The sequence below is a fragment of the Schistocerca cancellata genome, chromosome 1 (genome assembly GCF_023864275.1).
Source record: "Schistocerca cancellata isolate TAMUIC-IGC-003103 chromosome 1, iqSchCanc2.1, whole genome shotgun sequence".
Classification (NCBI taxonomy): Eukaryota; Metazoa; Arthropoda; class Insecta; order Orthoptera; family Acrididae; genus Schistocerca; species Schistocerca cancellata.
In genome coordinates this window covers 850,131,258-850,150,739 of record NC_064626.1, presented here as the reverse complement: position 1 = coordinate 850,150,739, position 19,482 = coordinate 850,131,258, and the positions used below count along the sequence as shown (strand labels likewise).

The window sequence follows — 19,482 nt, the reverse complement described above, 5'->3', positions numbered from 1 at the left end:
CAGAAAAATATTGTTTGAATACTTGGAGTCCTTTCAAGTTGTTCCAAATTAATATTCTTTTATTGTTGTACATTTTGCACTAAGCTTGGGGTGTGAGACCACTACTGCATGGACGTAACTTTTAATCACTGAACGCATTTGGTGGCTAGTCCGAGAGAGCCGCATTCATTCCGCTTGTAGCCAAGGGAAATCGCCTTTGTCTGCTACCATTAGCAGAGGCTGGATTTCCCTAAGCTGAGTGTAATTTGCTTTTGGGAGGATGCCAGCACTCATACTGAAGGTTCTGGCTTGGCCTAAGCAAGACATGGGGTTCCCTTACGCCACCGGAATCTTTCCCAAATGTTAGCATGTAAATAACAATAGCGAAAGACTTGCAGTAAATAAGGAACTATAATCTGTGCTGCTGGAGGCTAATATTCAGTTATTCTGTAACAGGGATCTTAACTATCTTGAAACGCTGGATATTAAACGATGTGGGGAGCTGTGCCTCATTCGGAAAATTGTGGAGTATGCCGCGAACACGCATTGACTGGAGAGGGTTAGCAACATTTGAGGTGAACAACTAAAAATGGTTCAAATGGCTCTGAGCACTATGGGACTTAGCATCTAAGCTCATCAGTCCCCTAGAACTTAGAACTACTTAAACCTAACTAACTTAAGGACATCACACACATCCATGCCCAAGGCAGGATTCGAACCTGCGACCGTAGAGGTCGCGCGGTTCCAGACTGAAGCTCCTAGAACCGCTCGGCCACAGGTGAACAACAGAACGGTATAGAAGTAGTTCTTATCTTAGTATACAGGGGTTGCTCATAAGCTCATATCTGTGTTAGTTTTCCGCGTCAGCCCATGTCACACTGTAATAGAGAAACAGCAAACCATCGAGGGTTTTTATCGAATTGTTGGACTTGGCTTCGTCTGTTAAAGTCTAAACATAGTCTGTTGTTTCTGTCGTGATTAATATATTTCGTTTTAAGTGACTGTTTGCTACCACCGTGTTTAACTATTCTACTGACACTTTTGCTCTCCGCGAACTCAAGTATGTACAAAGGAGTAGTTGTATCCGAAGTGGAAACTACAAGTGGTGTGTAACTTCCAATACAGTGCTCGGATAATGTGTTTTCTCAGAGTAATATGGCAATAGCAGCGGTTAAATCAGTGGTGCAGGAATTTTCGATTCATTAACTTCCTCTAGCCAATAGAAGCGAGTCCGGCGATTCATATTAAAAGGATTTTATTTCAAACGGATAGGAGAAAATCTGATCAGAGTCCGCCCATAGCCGGCCGCTGTGGCGAGCGGTTCTAGGTGTTTCAGTCTGGAACCGCGAGACCGCTATGGTCGCAGGTTCGAATCCTGTCTCGAGCATGAACGTGTGTCATGTCCTTAGGTTAGTTAGGTTTAAGTAGTTCTGAGTTCTAGGGGACGGCTGTCCTCAGATGTTAAGTCCCATAATGCTCAGAGCCATTTGAACCATTTTGAATCCGCCCATAAAGTATTTTCTTTATCAACTGTGTAGTCCTTACAAGTGGCGTTGCAAAACACATGCGTTGTACATCTTCATCTACATCTACATCTGTACTCCACAAGTCACGTTATGGTGTGTCGCGGAGGGTACTTCTCGTACCCTTTCCTATTCAACTCACGCATAGTGTACGTGAGCAACGACTCTCAGTAAATTTCTGTATGAGCTCTACTTTATTTGATTTTCACCTGGTGGTCATTTCGCAAGACTATTCTTGGAATATACCCTTACGGAATTTGAAATTGAAAATAAATCTCTACGTATCACGAGCATTATGTGGTTTGTGCCAATGGACATCTTTTTGACGTTGTGGAAGACAGAGAATACATTTAAGAAAGTTGGTTTCACTACTTTTATGATGAATCCATTGCATATGTTAATTATATTTATTGGTTCTTAGAGACAGTCTGCCATGGTGGTCTGGGAAGCGGACTTTGTTTATTAAGTTTCTTATATAAATGTGTATTCGTTACTTATTATTAGAGCATAGTAATCATATTTAGTGGTATATAGTTATTAACGCCTTACATATGAAGAGCACATAGCCTAAGAATGTAGATGCCCTGTTTTTAAGACAATGACCCATCTTGTAACCCACATATATAATACCTGTAACTTATCCCACCCGCGTACTCTTATATGTGCAGTGCAAATCCCTCCCACAGAAACTCAAATAACTTTCACCGCCCTCCTCATCGACACAATACTCCATGCAGTTCACTCCTTACATTCCTCCTCTATCACTGAAGATATAATTTTTTGTCACAAATATCTTCTAAACTATTTACTCCATTGAGCAACACCACATGCCTCGTTTCACGTGAATGCCACAGTCACTTACTGTCAGAATGACTTCTATTTTCACTCTCTCCGCCACGACGTTTCTTTCTGGTGTCATTCTTCTGACTGGTTTGATGCAGCCCTGCACGACTACCTTTTCAGCGCCAACCTCATCATCTCAGAGTAGCGCTTATACCAAACACTCTCTGTTATTTCTTAAATACATTCCTATCTCTGGTGTCCCCTATAGTTTTAGCCCTCTACATGATAGTTATCCTCTGATATATTAACAAATACCCAATCATTTCTGTTCTTTCTTATATTGGATGTTATTCGCAAATACCTTTCCTCGTCAATTCTACTGGGGGTATCCCCATTTTTTTTTGATTTTATCTGTCCAATTAATTTTAAAATCCTTCTGTAACATCAAATCTCAAACGATTCGATTACTATAGTCCATGATCTTAAGAGCCTATAAATTGGTCAGTGAATGATGCAAATACAAAAACTTCGAAGAAAGAGAGGAATGCAGAAATGCAAGTCACTTAGGAACGAAACCGGTAGAGAGTGCAGCGAAGCTAAATGGAAATGGCTGTAGGACTGTGTTTCATACCAGCAGACTTATTTTGACGATTAGCGTCCTCTTTGCCTAATATAGTCCGGTTCTTATATCCTCATTACTTTGTTCATAATGTGTTGTTTTGCTTCCAAGACAGCGGAATGCCTTCGTGTTCCATGTGGTCCCTAATTTCGATGTTAAGTCTATCGCTTATCTCATTTCTGTTACTCTTCATTGTTTTACTCTTTATTGAGCAAACTCTCAATCCACTTTTTTTTTTTTTTTGCTCGTTAGACTCTTCATTCCCTCACAGCTAATGTAATCCTTCATCATTGTCACCAAGAACAACTATGTCATCAGCCAACTTTATCATTGATATCCTTTTACACTGAGTTCTAGTCCCAGTCCTGAACTTTCCATTTATTTCTGTGGTTACTTCCTCACTGTATGGGCTGAACATAAGGGGTCTCCTCTTTTGATGTTCTATCGTTATCCTTCCGTCTTGGTTCTTGTACATAATCTATATTACTTGTCTTTTCATACAGCTTAGACCTCTTTTTCTAAGAATTTGAAAAAAAAACACCCTTAAACCATTTTACGTTATGAAAACCTTTACCTAAGTCGACAAATCCTGTGAAAATATCTTAATTTTTCTTAATTCTTGTCTTCATTATAAAGCACATCGTCATAACTGCACCTGTGTTGTCTTTACCATTTCCAAGCCCAAAGTAATAGTCATCTAATAAATCCTTCATTTATTTATTTCTTCTGCGTATTTCTCTGGTCAGCACGTTGGCTGTCTGAAGCGTTAAGCTGTTTGTGCAGGGGTGTACAATAGTATGCCTTTCCCATCTTCGAGGATGTCTGGACGATGATCTTACAAAACTTCGATGGCATACTTTCAGTTCATAGATTCTACACACCAACGTCAATAGTTGTTTATTCACCACTCTTGCCCCAATAATTTTAGAAATTCCGATGTAGTGTTATCTATCTCTTCTGCCTTATTTGATCACAAATCTTCCAAAGCTATATCAAACTCTAACTCTGATATTGGATCTCATATCTCCCAAATCGACACAAGTTTCCACTTCTGTCTCGTCAGCTGATAGTTCTTCTCCATCGTAGAGACCTTCGACGTACTCTCAATATTTATCCGGTGCCACATCTGCATTTAGCAGTGGAATTCAGTCCCTTTTACAGTTTTAATGTTGACCCACTTGCATTAATTTTATTAAAAATTATTTTGAGTGCTTTCTACCTTTCAGGCGAGCATTTTCTTCGATTTTTTCGCGTTTGTTGCTGTCACTATTTCTAGTTAGTTTCCCTGCACTACCTGCTGGTTTCATTCTTAAATGATTTATTACTGTATTCCTTTCTTTTCCTGGTATTGTTGGTATTTGCTTCTTTCAGTGATGAAAACGTGCCGTCTTCATCCTCGAACCCTCATTTAATCCCACTCCCATCCTACCGCTTGAAGCATCTTCCAAGACAACACAACCGGATGCACCTTTATTTGAATCCACGCCCTACTAAACAGGCTAATTCCTTTCTCCAAGCTCCCGCCCACCTTCTCCTTCTTGCATCTGCATGCCTCTTCCACCCACTTCCTCGTTACCTTTTTATCCCACTCCATTTGATTATAACACCAGAGATGATCGCAAAGCCTCTGAACCTTGACCTCCAACTAGCCTACTAAAGCACCGACGTTATTATCCACCATCATTAACGCCACTACGTCCACTTTGCAAATAATCGCCACCATAACAAAATCGTATATTTAATAACGTAGTCTGTATGTTTTCGATCTTTTGAAATGTGTTTCGTGTACATCGCATTAAAAAAAAAAAAAAGCTTAGACTGAAGAGCAGTCAGTCTTTCACCCGCCACCTCTTCCCCCCCCCTGCCCCCCCCCCCCCTTCGCTCACAGGAATGACATAACAATAAAGAAACGATGTACCGTCATACAGATTAAGTTACATTTTGAATACTCGTATATTCGCTAAGCACACATTCACAAGAAAGCCTTTATAGACGATGCCATCTCGGTGATTTGCATTTTACCCAGTTGTTGTCGGGCCTGGTGGTCTAGGGGTAAGGCGCATGCGCGGAAACCGGGAAGTCAGGGGATCGAATACCGGTCAGATCACGAAAATATTCTGACAACCTCACAACAATGTGAGGAGTCGCCAAGTACGGCAGGTGATTCGAATTCCACGTCAGACTAAAGGCCCCCTTTCTCCACTTGGATTATAGGGACAGATGTAGGACACACCAAGTCGCCAAGTGCCATCCAATTGTAAGATATCCACTTAGCCGTTGTGCCATAGGAAATTATTATTACCAGCATCGTTGTTTAGTATAGGTGCTTATGAAAAATGGATGTAGAGGGCAAGTCGTTTGCGTGATGCTGAAGATGATGGGCGAAGGAAGAATGAGGGTTAAACCCAACGTTGGCACGTAGCCCCCCTTCACCCTGAACGGTAGCATTGAGGTCTCCTGACTTAACGCCACGTTCCACTGAAGCGTCCCTTCTCGCCCATAGTTTTTAGTGATCTTAGAACTGACCTGACAGCTGAGAATAAAAATATTACGTAAAATGATCGGAGCTATAAGTCGTCCCATCGAGTAGATACACTTCAAAAGCGATAGAACTGAAAATTAATGCAAATACATAAACTTACTTTAAAATGACCATTCAGAAATGTTAAATCGTATGCGAATCACGACAATATGCGAAGTTGTCTTCCATCAAAGAAACAAGCGATGTGCGTTCGAGAAAAGACTAATGACTTACAAGATGATATACACTACTGGCCATTAAAATTGCTACACCACGAAGATGACGTGCTAGAGACGCGAAATTTAACCCACAGGAAGAAGATGCTGTGATACGCAAATGATTAGCTTTTCAGAGCATTCACACAAGGTTGGCGCCGGTGGTGACATCTACAACGTGCTGGCATGAGAAAAGTTTCCAACCGATTTCTCATACACAAACAGCAGTTGACCGGCGTTGCCGTGTGAAACGTTGTTGTGATGCCTCGTGTAAGGAGGAGAAATGCGCACCATCACGTTTCCGACTTTGATAAAGGTCGGGTTGTAGCCTATGCGATTGCGGTTTATCATATCGCGGCATTGCTGCTCGCGTTGTTCGAGATTCAATGACTGTTTGCAGAATATGGAATCGGTGGGTTCAGGAGGGTAATACGGAACGCCGTGCTGGATCCCAACGGCCTCGTATCACTAGCAGTCGAGATGACAGGCATCTTATCCGCATGGCTGTAACGGATCGTGCAGCCACGTCTCGATCCCTGAGTCAACAGATAGGGACGTTTGCAAGACAACAACCATCTGCACGAACAGTTCGACGACGTTTGCAGTAGCATGGACTATCAGCTCGGAGACCATGGCTGCGGTTACCCTTGACGCTGCATGACAGACAGGAGCACCTGCGATGGTGTGCTCAACGACGAACCTGGTTGCACGAATGGCAAAACGTCATTTTTTTGGATGAATACAGGTTCTGTTTACAGCATCATGATGGTCACATCGCGGTGAACGCACATTGGAAGCGTGTATTCGTCATCGCCATACTGGCGTATCACCCGGCGTTATGGTATGGGGTGCCACTGGTTACACGTCTCGGTCACCTCTTGTTCGCATTGACGCCACTTTGAACAGTGGACGTTACATTTCAGATGTGTTGTGCCCCGTGACTCTACCCTTCATTCGATCCCTGCGAAACCGTACGTTTCTGTAGGATAATGCACGACCGCAAGTTGCAGGTCCAGTACGGGCCTTTCTGGATACAGAAAATGTTCGACTGCTGTCCTGGCCAGCACATTCTCCATATCTCTCACCAATTGAAAACGTCTGGTCAATGGTGGCCGAGCAACTGGCTTGTCACAATACGCCAGCCACTACTCTTGATGAACTGTGGTATCGTGTTGAAGCTGCATGGGCAGCTGTACGTGTACACGCTGTGCAAGCTCTCATTAACTCAATGCCCAGGCGTATCAAGGCCGTTATTACGGCCAGAGGTGGTCGTTCTGTTTACTGATTTCTCAGGATCTATGTACCCAAACTGCGTGAAAATGTAATCACATGTCAGTTATAGTATAATATATTTGTCCAATGAATACCCGTTTATCATCTGCATTTCTTTTTGGTGTAGCAATTTTAATGGCCAGTAGTGTACTTACTTACTTTACTTGACGCGATCAGGCTCAATGGACCGCGCGCTGCTTTGGGAGATATGCCTCCACTTCAGCCTGTCTTCGGCTCCTTTCTGCCATCCTTCCAGCAGTTCCACTCTCTGTAGGTTTTTGGATACGCAGTCACTCCATCGAGTTCTAGGTCTTCCTACGGGCCTTCTGTCGGTTGGCTTGCTGTTGAGTACAGTTTTCGACCATCGGCTGTCCAGCATTCGAGCAACATGCCCTGCCCACTGGAGTCGTCGTCTCTTCATTACAGCCACGATGTCCGGCTCTTTGTAAATATCATACAACTCTGTATTGTGACGAATCTTCCATTTTTCACTCTCACTATCGTAAACTGGTCCAAAAATCTTTCGAAGGACTTTCCTTTCAAATATCTTCTATATGTTCAGATCTTGCTTGGTTGTGCTGCAGGTGGCACATCCGTAGGACTGTTTTGTAGGTGTTTATTTTGAAATGCCTTGACAAACTTCTGGTTTTGAGGAGAGTATTAAGGCCGAGGTAACAGCGATTACCTGCCTGTAGTCTTGCCTGTACTTCCATTTTAATGGATGGTTCATCTCTGAATACTGCACCCGTATATTTGAACTCCCTGACTTGACCATAAGAACCTTCAGTTGTCTGTAAGGGTGAAAGTGGTTCTTGAGTTTCATTATGTCTGCGTTGTAGAACCATATATTCCGTCTTGTCACGATTGATTTGAAGTCTTATTTCCCTCGCTGTTGTTTCCTGAATGTCAACCATTTCCCCTAATTCTTCTTGCGACCCAGGAAGTAGCACTATATCATCGGCATATCCGAGGTACTTGATGTTCACCTCCCCGGTTTGGACTCCTGTGAGTACATTAGATGACATCTCTGGCAATATCTTCTCTAATGCGAGATTGGAAAGAACAGGTGTTAGTCCATCGCCCTCCCTTAGCCCAGTTTTTATTTTGAATGTTTCAATCACATTATTTCCAATTTTTACCTTTGCTGTAGTATCCATCAGGCAGACCTTCATGAGGTTTACTAGTTTCTTGACAAAACCGAACTCTTCCAGACACCTCAGCATACTTTCCCGATAAATGCCGTCATATGCTTTTCTCAAGTCGACAAACAGCATGTATAGTTCTTTGCCAAACTTAAATAAATTCTTTGGCTGTGATTTTATAGTAAGAAGTCTCTGCCAAACAGTGGCTTGATGATACATATTGTCCTCTTTATGTACTGTGTTATATGTATTACTTGTGTTTTTGTTGGTGACAAAACAAAAAATGAACCACTATACAACAACGAATCTCCAACAGCGATGTAACATATCCCCTCTCCTTCTCTCGATAGGACTCTGTTGAGAGGCTTGGAATTTAATCCAAGACATTCCTGCGAAGTCTACCACTTATAGACTTTACTCCCCCATCTTTCCTCCCTTCGTCAGCTAAATACGGGCGACGAAAGTTTCTCTCACCTTCAGCAATGGGACGGGTTACATCCGAATCGAACATCACCACGGTTGTGGAGATAGTTATTAATAACGTTGTATTAGCAATCATAATATGTTGCTAGTGTTGCTACTATGATTCTGTTCCCATCTGCATTTTGTTCCTTGCTTTCTTCTGTTTTTGAGTTTTTTTGTTGCTGTCTATCATTCTAATGTAAAAAGAATTGATCTAACTCGTTAAAACCACTTAAATTTCATTACAATTGAGATCCGTGGTAGCATGCTGCATACAACATTGTTACTCATAGTTACTCCAAAATGCTTATTCATATTGGTTGTTTGTAGAGGATGCTCTACACCGACGCTATCAGCACGCTTACTAAACTAAATTGATAAGAATGTGACTAAAATGTTTAAAATTATGTTTCAAAATGTAAAATTTGAAATGTAAATCTGATACCCTCTGAAACTTCCTGGCAGATTAAAACTGTGTGCCGGACAGAGACTCGAATTTGGGACCTTTCCCTTTCGCGGGCAAGTGCTCTACCAACTGAGCTACCCAAGCACGACTCACGTCCCGTCCTCACACCTATAATTCCGCCATTACCTCGTCTCCTACTTTCCAAAATTCGCAGAAGCTCTTCTGCATACCTTGCAGAACCAGCACTCCTTTCTTCCAGGAGTGCTAGTTTTGCAAGTTATGCAGGAGAACTCTTGCGAAGTTCGGAAGGTAGGAGACGAGGTACTGGCGAAATTAAAGGTGTGAGGACGGGTCGTGAGTCGTGCTTGCGTAGCTTGGTAGCTAGAGCACTTGCCCGCGAAAGGCAAAGGTCCCGAGTTCGAGTCTCGGTCCGGCACACAGTTTTAATCTGCCAGGAAGTTTCATATCAGCGCACACTCCGCTGCAGAGTGAAAATTTCATTCTGATACTCTCTGCTCTTCTCTCACTCACTACCACTCTCACTTTCACGCACAAGCACAGATTACTTAAGACTCCGTGAAAATCGGATTTGCAAATTACATTGTTTAAATACATCGGCTATAAATACACAATAGCTGAAATAATGTGACAGGGTATTGTGACTGGGTGATAACTGAGATAAAAATAAAATGAACCATTCACCATGGTAACATATTAAAAACCTTCGATATAAAGACATATGTAGAAGGCAGACCTTGCACATGATCTTCAAAAAATGAACCAGATTATTTGACCGTCACCTAAAACAAAGAACTGAATAGATAGGAAGCTAATTTCCGCCCTCACATTCACACATTTTTTAGAGATGGATGTATGTGTACATGTTCCAGATCTCCTCCTAAACCACTGGACCGATTTCAACCAAACATGGTATACACATGATTACTGTCTGGAAAGAATTGGTATGGAGGTTAAAGCCACCTACCAATCAAAGGGCTGGATGTGAAAAAGTAGTGTAGCCCACAATGCACGAATACCCAGAATTTATTCATACTGTATCTGAAACTTAAACTTTATAATTAATTTCAAATTCTTAGCGAAATTTTTTACCGCAGGCAACCCCCGCTAAATGTTGGAAGGAAGAAAGCTTATCTTTTAATATATTTTCGCTGTTCATACAGTAAAATTGCACCACCTGGCATGACGTTTTAATTTATCACTTCCTTACTACTAACTCTATTGGTAGACAGTATCCACATATGCCGCCGAATGTACCTACAAAATTATGTCATTGTACGACATGGTGTCATAAACATTGAGCTGCGTGAAAAGGAAGCTGCAGGGTGAAATTCACTTGAGATAGAGATGAAATATGTATACTGTGTGAAACACATTAACTAAATGTGAAAGACATGTGAGATGTCTGCACGTGGGCAAAGCTCCTCCTAAACCCATGGACAGATTTCAAACACACTTGGTACATATACTACAATCTGGAAAGCAATACTGTGGGGGTAAGATGGGGTATGAGTGGTAACGTAGAGAGAGGAAGAGGTAGGAAGAGATGGACAGACAGGGAGTGGAAAGGAGGAGATTGGCACAGATAGGGGGAAGGTGGCGATGGACAATGAGAGACGAGGGGGAAATGGACGGAAAGGGAAGAGGAGATGGACAAAAATACATGTGAGGAGGACATGGTCAGAGAAAGGAAAGAGGGGGATTTGGACAGAGAGACGGCGTAGGAAGAGATGGGCAGAGAGTGGGGGGGGGGGGGGGGGGGAGGAGGTGGACAGATAAAGGGAGAGGAGAAAATGGACAGAGAAAGGGAAGATGGGGAGATTGACAGAGAAAGGGGAGAGTCGGCGATGGTCAGAGAAAGGGGAGAAGAAGATTAGTGTTTAACACCCCAGCGACAACGAGGTCATTAGAGATGGAGCACACACTCGGATTGGGGAAGGATGGGGAAGGAAATCGGTTGTGCTCTTTCAAAGGAACCATCCTGGTATTTGTCTGAAGCGATTTACGAAATCACAGAAAACCTAAATGAGGATGGCTGGACGCGGAATTGAACCGAAATACTCCCAACAGAGAAAGAAAAGAAGAGGAGATAGACAAAGGAAAAAGAGAGAGGGTGATGGACAGAGAGATGTGTGAGGAGGAGATGGAGTAATAGAAGATTGGAATAAAACTTCATACCCGAGCAGCGCCGGACACTCAGGCAGTCTGGATATAAAACGCATTCTGTTAAAATGTGTAAATCGGTATATTACAAGCACTGCACCCTGATGGGTCCGCACGCCGAAGGAGGAATCCACGCAACAATATCCTGCCCGGAAGTGCGGTGAAAGTACTTGCTTCCGCCTCAGCGGTCGGAAGGATGAAAGCCAGGTCTGTGTCGTATGTTTCACTGACCGTTGCTTGTTGTTCCTCAACACAAGACACTCCTCTACTCGTAGTTTCTATGTTTTCATATTTGCAAAAGGTAATATTGAGTAAAGAGCGTGCTGTGATCGTTGTAAATGTCTGCATATGTTGAATTGAGAGGCATTGCTATATTTCATGTATTAGGTTAATTATAATATTTCTCATTTATCTCTAGTAAAAAAATTATTTAATATTATATAATATTTCATCTGGTGAGACAGGAGAAATACCCTCAGACTTCAAGAAGAATATAATAATTCCAAACCCAAAGAAAGGTGTGAAAAATTACCGAACTATCAATTTAATCAGTCACGGTTGCCAAGTATCAACACGAGTACTGTTTAGGCGAATGGAAATCTGGTAGAAGCCGAAAGCGGGGAAGATCAGTTTCGATTCCGTAGAAATGTTGAAACACGCGAGGCAGTACTGACCCTACGACATATCTTATAAGATGGTTAAGGAAAGGCAAACATACGTTTCTAGAATTTTTAGACTTAGATAAAGCTATTGACAATGTTCAGTGGAATACTCTCTTTCAAATTCTGAAGGTGGCAGGGGTAAAATACAGGAAGCAAAAGGATATTTACAATTTGTACAGAAACCAGATGGCAGTTATAAGAGTCGAGGGGCATGAAAGGGAAGCAGTGGCTGAGAAGGGAGTGAGACAGGGTTGTAACCTATCCCCGATGTAATTCAATCTGCATATTGAGCAAGCTGTAAAGGAAACAAAAGAAAAATTTGGAGTAGGAATTAAAATCCATGGAGAAGAAATAAAAACTTTGACGTTCGCCGATGACATTGCAATTCTGTCAGAGACATCAAGGGACCTGGAAGAGCAGCTGAAAGGAATGGACTGCGTGTTGAAAGGAGGATAGAAGATGAACACCAACAAAAGCAAAACGAGGATAACGGAATGTAGTCGAATTAAATCAGGTGATACTGAGAGTATTAGATTGGGAAATGAGACACTTAAAGTAGTAGATGAGGTTTGCTATCTGGGAAGCAAAGTAACTGATAATGGTCGGAGTAAACAGCATATAAAATGTAGACTGACTATGACAAGGAAAGTATTTCAGAAGAACAGAAATTTGCTAATATCGAGTATAGATTTAAGTGTCTGGTAGTCTTTTCTGAAAGTATTTGTATGGAATCTAGCTATGTATGGAAGTGAAACATGGAGAGTAAACAGTTTAGACAAGAAGAGAATAGAAGCTTTCGAAATGTGGAGCTGCAGAAGAACGCTGAAGATTAGATGTTTAAATCAAGTAACTAATGAGGAGGTACTAAATAGAATTGGGGAGAAGAGGAATTTGTGGCACAACATCATTAGAAGAAGGGATCGGTTGGTAGAACACCTTCCGAGGCATCAAAGGATCACCAGTTTAGTACTGGGGGGAAGCATGGAGAATAAAATTCGTAGAGGGAGACCCAGAGATGAATACACTAAGAAGATTCAGAAGGTGTTTATTGTAGTAGTTATTCGGAGATGAAGTGGCTTGCGCAGAACAGAGTAGCATGGAGAGCTGCATCAAACTAGTCTCTGGACTGAAGACCACAACAACAACAGTATTGTTTATAGATATTGATTCTACTTGAATTATTTCATAAACTCTCTTCCGAAGGAAAAACCTCTGGTGCAACTGTAAGCTGTTTCTTTACTTGGCTCATCGAGATCCAAGCCTGCACAAATTTGTAATAATGTGCATCAATTTAAACGCATGATGTTATTCATACTTCTTTTATATTAGATTTATTACTGGAAATATCTCTGTCGGGTGCCTTTGGCACATCGAGACCATACAATGGCAGTAGCGACGGTTAGGTGGGAAGTATGAAGCACAACCATCTAAAATGCTCTGAAATGTTTTCGAGTCCAGCGTTATCTGTTGTCAGTGACGACGTAAGAAATGAACTATACGAACGACATCAATTTACAAAGAAATGCATCATAAACACAGTAAACAATTATATGGTCACTCTAGTCTAGCAGAGTAGATACACAGCCGCTAACAAGCATAACGAGTAAAAAAACTGTTCTGTAGGTCTCGTTCTCATCCTCGTAGTCTACGTTCCCTGCGGAGAAACATGTCATAAAATTGCACATTTAAACAAGCTAACAAAATGAAAAGATTCTGTTCGGTATTAACACGTAAAAGCACATACACTCCTGGAAATGGAAAAAAGAACACATTGACACCGGTGTGTCAGACCCACCATACTTGCTCCGGACACTGCGAGAGGGCTGTACAAGCAATGATCACACGCACGGCACAGCGGACACACCAGGAACCGCGGTGTTGGCCGTCGAATGGCGCTAGCTGCGCAGCATTTGTGAACCGCCGCCGTCAGTGTCAGCCAGTTTGCCGTGTCATACGGAGCTCCATCGCAGTCTTTAACACTGGTAGCATGCCGCGACAGCGTGGACGTGAACCGTATGTGCAGTTGACGGACTTTGAGCGAGGGCGTATAGTGGGCATGCGGGAGGCCGGGTGGACGTACCGCCGAATTGCTCAACACGTGGGGCGTGAGGTCTCCACAGTACATCGATGTTGTCGCCAGTGATCGGCGGAAGGTGCACGTGCCCGTCGACCTGGGACCGGACCGCAGCGACGCACGGATGCACGCCAAGACCGTAGGATCCTACGCAGTGCCGTAGGGGACCGCACCGCCACTTCCCAGCAAATTAGGGACACTGTTGCTCCTGGGGTATCGGCGAGGACCATTCGCAACCGTCTCCATGAAGCTGGGCTACGGTCCCGCACACCGTTAGGCCGTCTTCCGCTCACGCCCCAACATCGTGCAGCCCGCCTCCAGTGTTGTCGCGACAGGCGTGAATGGAGGGACGAATGGAGACGTGTCGTCTTCAGCGATGAGAGTCGCTTCTGCCTTGGTGCCAATGATGGTCGTATGCGTGTTTGGCGCCGTGCAGGTGAGCGCCACAATCAGGACTGCATACGACCGAGGCACACAGTGCCAACACCCGGCATCATGGTGTGGGGAGCGATCTCCTACGCTGGCCGTACACCACTGGTGATCGTCGAGGGGACACTGAATAGTGCACGGTACATCCAAACCGTCATCGAACCCATCGTTCTACCATTCCTAGACCGGCAAGGGAACTTGCTGTTCCAACAGGACAATGCACGTCCGCATGTATCCCGTGCCACCCAACGTGCTCTAGAATGTGTAAGTCAACTACCCTGGCCAGCAAGAGCTCCGGATCTGTCCCCCATTGAGCATGTTTGGGACTGGATGAAGCGTCGTCTCACGCGGTCTGCACGTCCAGCACGAACGCTGGTCCAACTGAGGCGCCAGGTGGAAATGGCATGGCAAGCCGTTCCACAGGACTACATCCAGCATCTCTACGATCGTCTCCATGGGAGAATAGCAGCCTGCATTGCTGCGAAAGGTGGATATACACTGTACTAGTGCCGACATTGTGCATGCTCTGTTGCCTGCGTCTATGTGCCTGTGGTTCTGTCAGTGTGATCATGTGATGTATCTGACCCCAGGAATGTGTCAATAAAGTTTCCCCTTCCTGGGACAATGAATTCACGGTGTTCTTATTTCAATTTCCAGGAGTGTATTATTTCGCTGGAGACTGTGTCTCTTTGAAAGAACCTTTCGATACAGTATTATGTGGAACAAATTTTATCACACTGCTTCAGAAAAGACCGCTAATGGCTCGGAAACGTTATATTAATGGACGCATTCCTGATAGACACACGAAGAGAGCTATACTCACACACGTAGATAGTAGAGAACCCCCATTTGCGATAATAATAGAAGAACTTAATTTACTTCCACGTTCAAATTAAACGGTTTATCGGCTGCAGCGAAATGAAAGCAAAACATCAATGCGTAGAAAGCGGCGTTCGCTACACGGAACATCGGTATTTACATCACCCTTTCAGAATATATCCTTCATAATAAAGTCTCAAAACATTATGTATATGAGAAACACCAGTAACCCAAGTAGCACAATCAAAAGTGCGTCCCATCTGAATAAAGATATTTCAAAATAGTCAGCGTATGACAGGCAACGATAGTAGCCTTAGTACGAAACTGCTGGTGCACGGAAGAGTTTGATTTCCTAGGCCTTAGTCTCTAATGGCTCGAAAACAGGGGCGGCATATATCTCTTACTCATCTTCATTATTAACTTGTTAGATGCTTTGTAGCGGCTGAGTTAACACGACGTTGCCGGACTTCTGTAGCATTGTTTCATTTAATATCAATGTTAAATCAGCTTCTTCATATACACGTGCTCTGTATCGTCTACGTCAAGTACTGATTATTTTTTTAAATTATTTCAGTGATAATTCATATTTTATTCTCGAAAGTAATTGTTCTCAAATTTTATCTTAGAATAAATCGATTAGTTAACATTGTGTTCCTGATATGTGAGTGGATTTAGAAACTTGGGAAACTCTGAGTTTTTAGTCTGACGTATAGTAATCTTGATTAACTGACATATGCTTCTACTCATCTCTCATAGAGTGACAATATTGGAGGAGCCCCACAGTTTTCTTGGAAAAGTCGTAAGTTCGCCATTGTCTTCCTAAGAACTGTGGTTAAAGTGTCACATGTGTAGCTCTACGCAGTGGAGGGTTATCATGAGTGTTTGTGGTGAATGAAAACTTGTGCCAAGGCCAGGATTCGAACCCGGGTCTCCTGCTCACTAAGTAGATGCGCTAACCACTACTCCACCCTGGCACAGTAGCTCTGCACAGCTGCACGGACTGCCCTAGCGCACTTCCCTCCTTAACCCTACTTAATATTCCCTATAAATTCGAACTGCAATCAAAGGTTCTCCTACTGCATTGAAATAGCACATCTGCATCGAATGAAACTGGGGATCCTGCATGAAACCGAAGCATAAGTGCTTTAATCAAATGAAACAATATGATTCCAAAGATCTTTTTAAGTCTCAAGCATCTGTGATGTATATATTGCAGACTGAAGTGATGGACGAAAAGTTGCAACCAGGCCAGGATTCAAATCCAGGTCTCCTATTGACCGGACAGATGCACTAACCACTACACTACGCTCACACAGTGAGTTTGCAAAACTGCATGGACTATTCTAACACACTTTCCTCATCAATCCAAGTCCATATTTACACCCCAGCCCACTTGATATTCCCCATACTGCATCATTCTAGTGAGCAGGACACCCCAGTTCGTCGCTTCAGTCCGCATCATAGGTGTTCGAGACTTCAAAACGTCTCAGGAATCGCCCTGTTTCATTTGATGAGTGCTTGTATTCACTAGTGTTGTGCTTTTGCTGCTGTGGATAGTCTTGGAAATAAAAGGGAGGGAGCAGGAGCTGAAAATTTCCTGGCTGCTCATAGCCTACCACTCTCGACTAACACCAGCGCGACCATCGACTTTATCCTCTCCATTCAACAGCCAGACCACCAGTAACAGTGTCATTTGTTCTCATTCGATGAGGCTTTATGGGAAGTCTGTGTTTCAACTTAAGAAAATGGCGCACAGTTTGGTTATTACGAACCGTAAACCACAACAGTCATCCACTTTTCTATCAAATATTGACAAGAAATTTCTTTTCTTTCGCATGTTCCCAAAGCTGCTGCTTTGGTGAGCACTCATTTAAACCACAATGAAATATAGCATCCTTTGTTTCTCCTACATAATTACTTTTTCATGTTTCTTCGAATGCTCTTGTAAATGGATGGTCCGTTCTAAAAGCCTGAAACATACTCTCAAGACGTATAAATGCCTTGTTGAACGTCTAACAAAGTTAACCCGGACATTAAATACCAGGTAAACTAGATATCAGCTCAAACCTGTCTGCTAGTAATATGGAATCTTCCCTTATATTTTACATTTCTTTTCATTCCATGTCATCCATTTATTAATTACAAACTGGCGTAAATAGAAGGTGTTACAGAAGCACCAATCCAATTTTTATTAAAATTTGTAGAAATCTTTATCACGTTTAATGGACAGTAAATTATTAAACTTTCATTCCACTCAGGACTGACGTCCATCATCAGTATTATTGGGAGGTGCGACTCCTCTGGGCAAGAAAACAGCTTCCAGATGTCAATGGGAGAAATACCCTTCCATACGTCAAACAAATGCTTTGTCAGTTCATGGACATTATTAAATGCGAGTACGTGTGGAAGTATACGTCTTTCCATCGCCTCCGAGGCATGCTCTGTGGGTGAATACTCAGGGATACGTACATTCCTTATGGCGTGAACTATATTGTGGAGTCTTGCATTGTCCTGTTGGAATATACCATTTGGTACCATGGTCATGAAGATTATGAGAATAGGATTACCATCCCTGGCACATACAGGGTGACAATTATTTATATTTAAAAAAACGTAATATAGTTACAAACTTGGAGTGCACACTCTTTATTCAACATCTAAACGTCACTAAAGTTATTCGGATTTAGGCTATGACATGTTCTATATGTCTGCCATCATTGGGGATGATGTTCCGCAGATGGACCCGCTGAAGTGTCGGAACAGTGATGCTGTCGATGACCTCCTGAATGACTCTTTTCAGCTTAGCAATGGATTTGGAGTTATTGCTGTACGTACACCTTGTCTTTGTCGCCCCACAAAAACGACTCGCACGTGTTCAGATCCGGAGAATATGGCAGAGAATGGAGACCCATGCCAATGGCCCTCTGGGTACCCCAGAGCCAGAATGCGGTCCCCAAAGTGCTCCTCCAGGACATTAAATATACTCCTGCTTTGATGGGATCAAGCTCCGTCTTACATGGACCACATCTTGTCGAAACCAGGCTCACTTTGTATGATGGGCATGAAATCATCCTCCAAAGACTTTATGTACCGTTTGGTAGTCAACATGCCATCAAGAAATATCGCATCGATTATTCCTTGACTGGACACTGTACGCCACACAGGCACCCGTTGAGGGCGAAGAGACTTCTCGATTGCGAAATGCGGATTCTCAGTCCCCTAAATGCGTCAATTTTGCTATATCGTGACATTTTCACGTGGAAATGGCCGATAGCAACAAGGCGCGCGCGCGCGCGCATACTAATTCCCATAGTGCTCCGCGCCCAACCGTGCAGTTTGAACGCGTTAACACAAACCGTTCAGAAGATATGACGACTTTATTTCATATACTTCAGTAACTGTCACCCTGTATTTGCGAGTAGTGAGCCTCCCTTCAAAAATCACCAGATCGTCCTGCTGCCGTATGCAGTAGCTCCCCAGAATATGATTTCAGGAGTTGTAGAGGTGCAGTTGTCGAGAACCACTGTGGTCTCTGACTTTCAACCAGGTAGTCTATGGACTAATTGATGTCGAGCGACCTCACGGTTTCAGACAGAAGCGAGACATATCACTCAACATCACAGAACGCCACTCAGTACTCCACATACCTCTTACTCTGCACTAATGGTATAGTACTAGTTGCAAGAGACGAGTGGCAACTGTGTATGACAACCCAGCTTCTATTAATCCATTTGCGATGGATCGTGATGACACACTATTCGTAATCTCTGCTCGGCTTTCAACTACTGACATCTATCTTATCGCAAGAGCCAGTCGTGCCGTGGTGCCGTCCTTCTGGAAGAACAGGTTCCTGATCACCTTTTAACACTGATGCCCTGAGTCCATCTCGTCACCAGTCGTTTTGTCGTCATTACGCTACATCCAAATGGATGTGCCATCTGTAGGTATGATGTTCACATGGCCCTAATACCAACGATTCGATCTTCCTCAAAGTCGGAAAGACAGTGAAACACTGCGCGTGTACACATTTTTGATGTGCTGTGTTGCAGTCTCTACCTGAACAGTTCCAGTATCATTAGACACATTCAATAGCCACCACGTACCCCCAACTTCCTTATCTGTGGGACTGACCTTTCTCTGTACTGGAAGTACGGAAAATAAACTCATAGGAAGATGAAATTTTGATCATTATATCCAGCTGCCATGGAAATACCTGAGTATCAGTTTAATAGTGTTCGGTCAAGGCGTTCATGTTGTAACATTTCCATTTTCATTTAGGCAACGTGATAATATTGCAGCACACACAATACGCAGTGCATCCCAGTTCCGTTAGGACGGCTTGTGTGAAATTCCAAACCGCGATGCTGTCTCGTGGAAAATTGTGGCACTGTAATC

General features: G+C 43.1%; 1 non-coding gene across 1 annotated transcript; it reads right to left on the bottom strand.

The window, feature by feature from the left end:
* Positions 1–15,989: 15,989 nt before the first annotated feature.
* Positions 15,990–16,061, bottom strand: Trnat-agu (transfer RNA threonine (anticodon AGU)). The gene has a single exon. It is a non-coding gene; the product is annotated as a tRNA-Thr (tRNA).
* Positions 16,062–19,482: the final 3,421 nt, after the last annotated feature.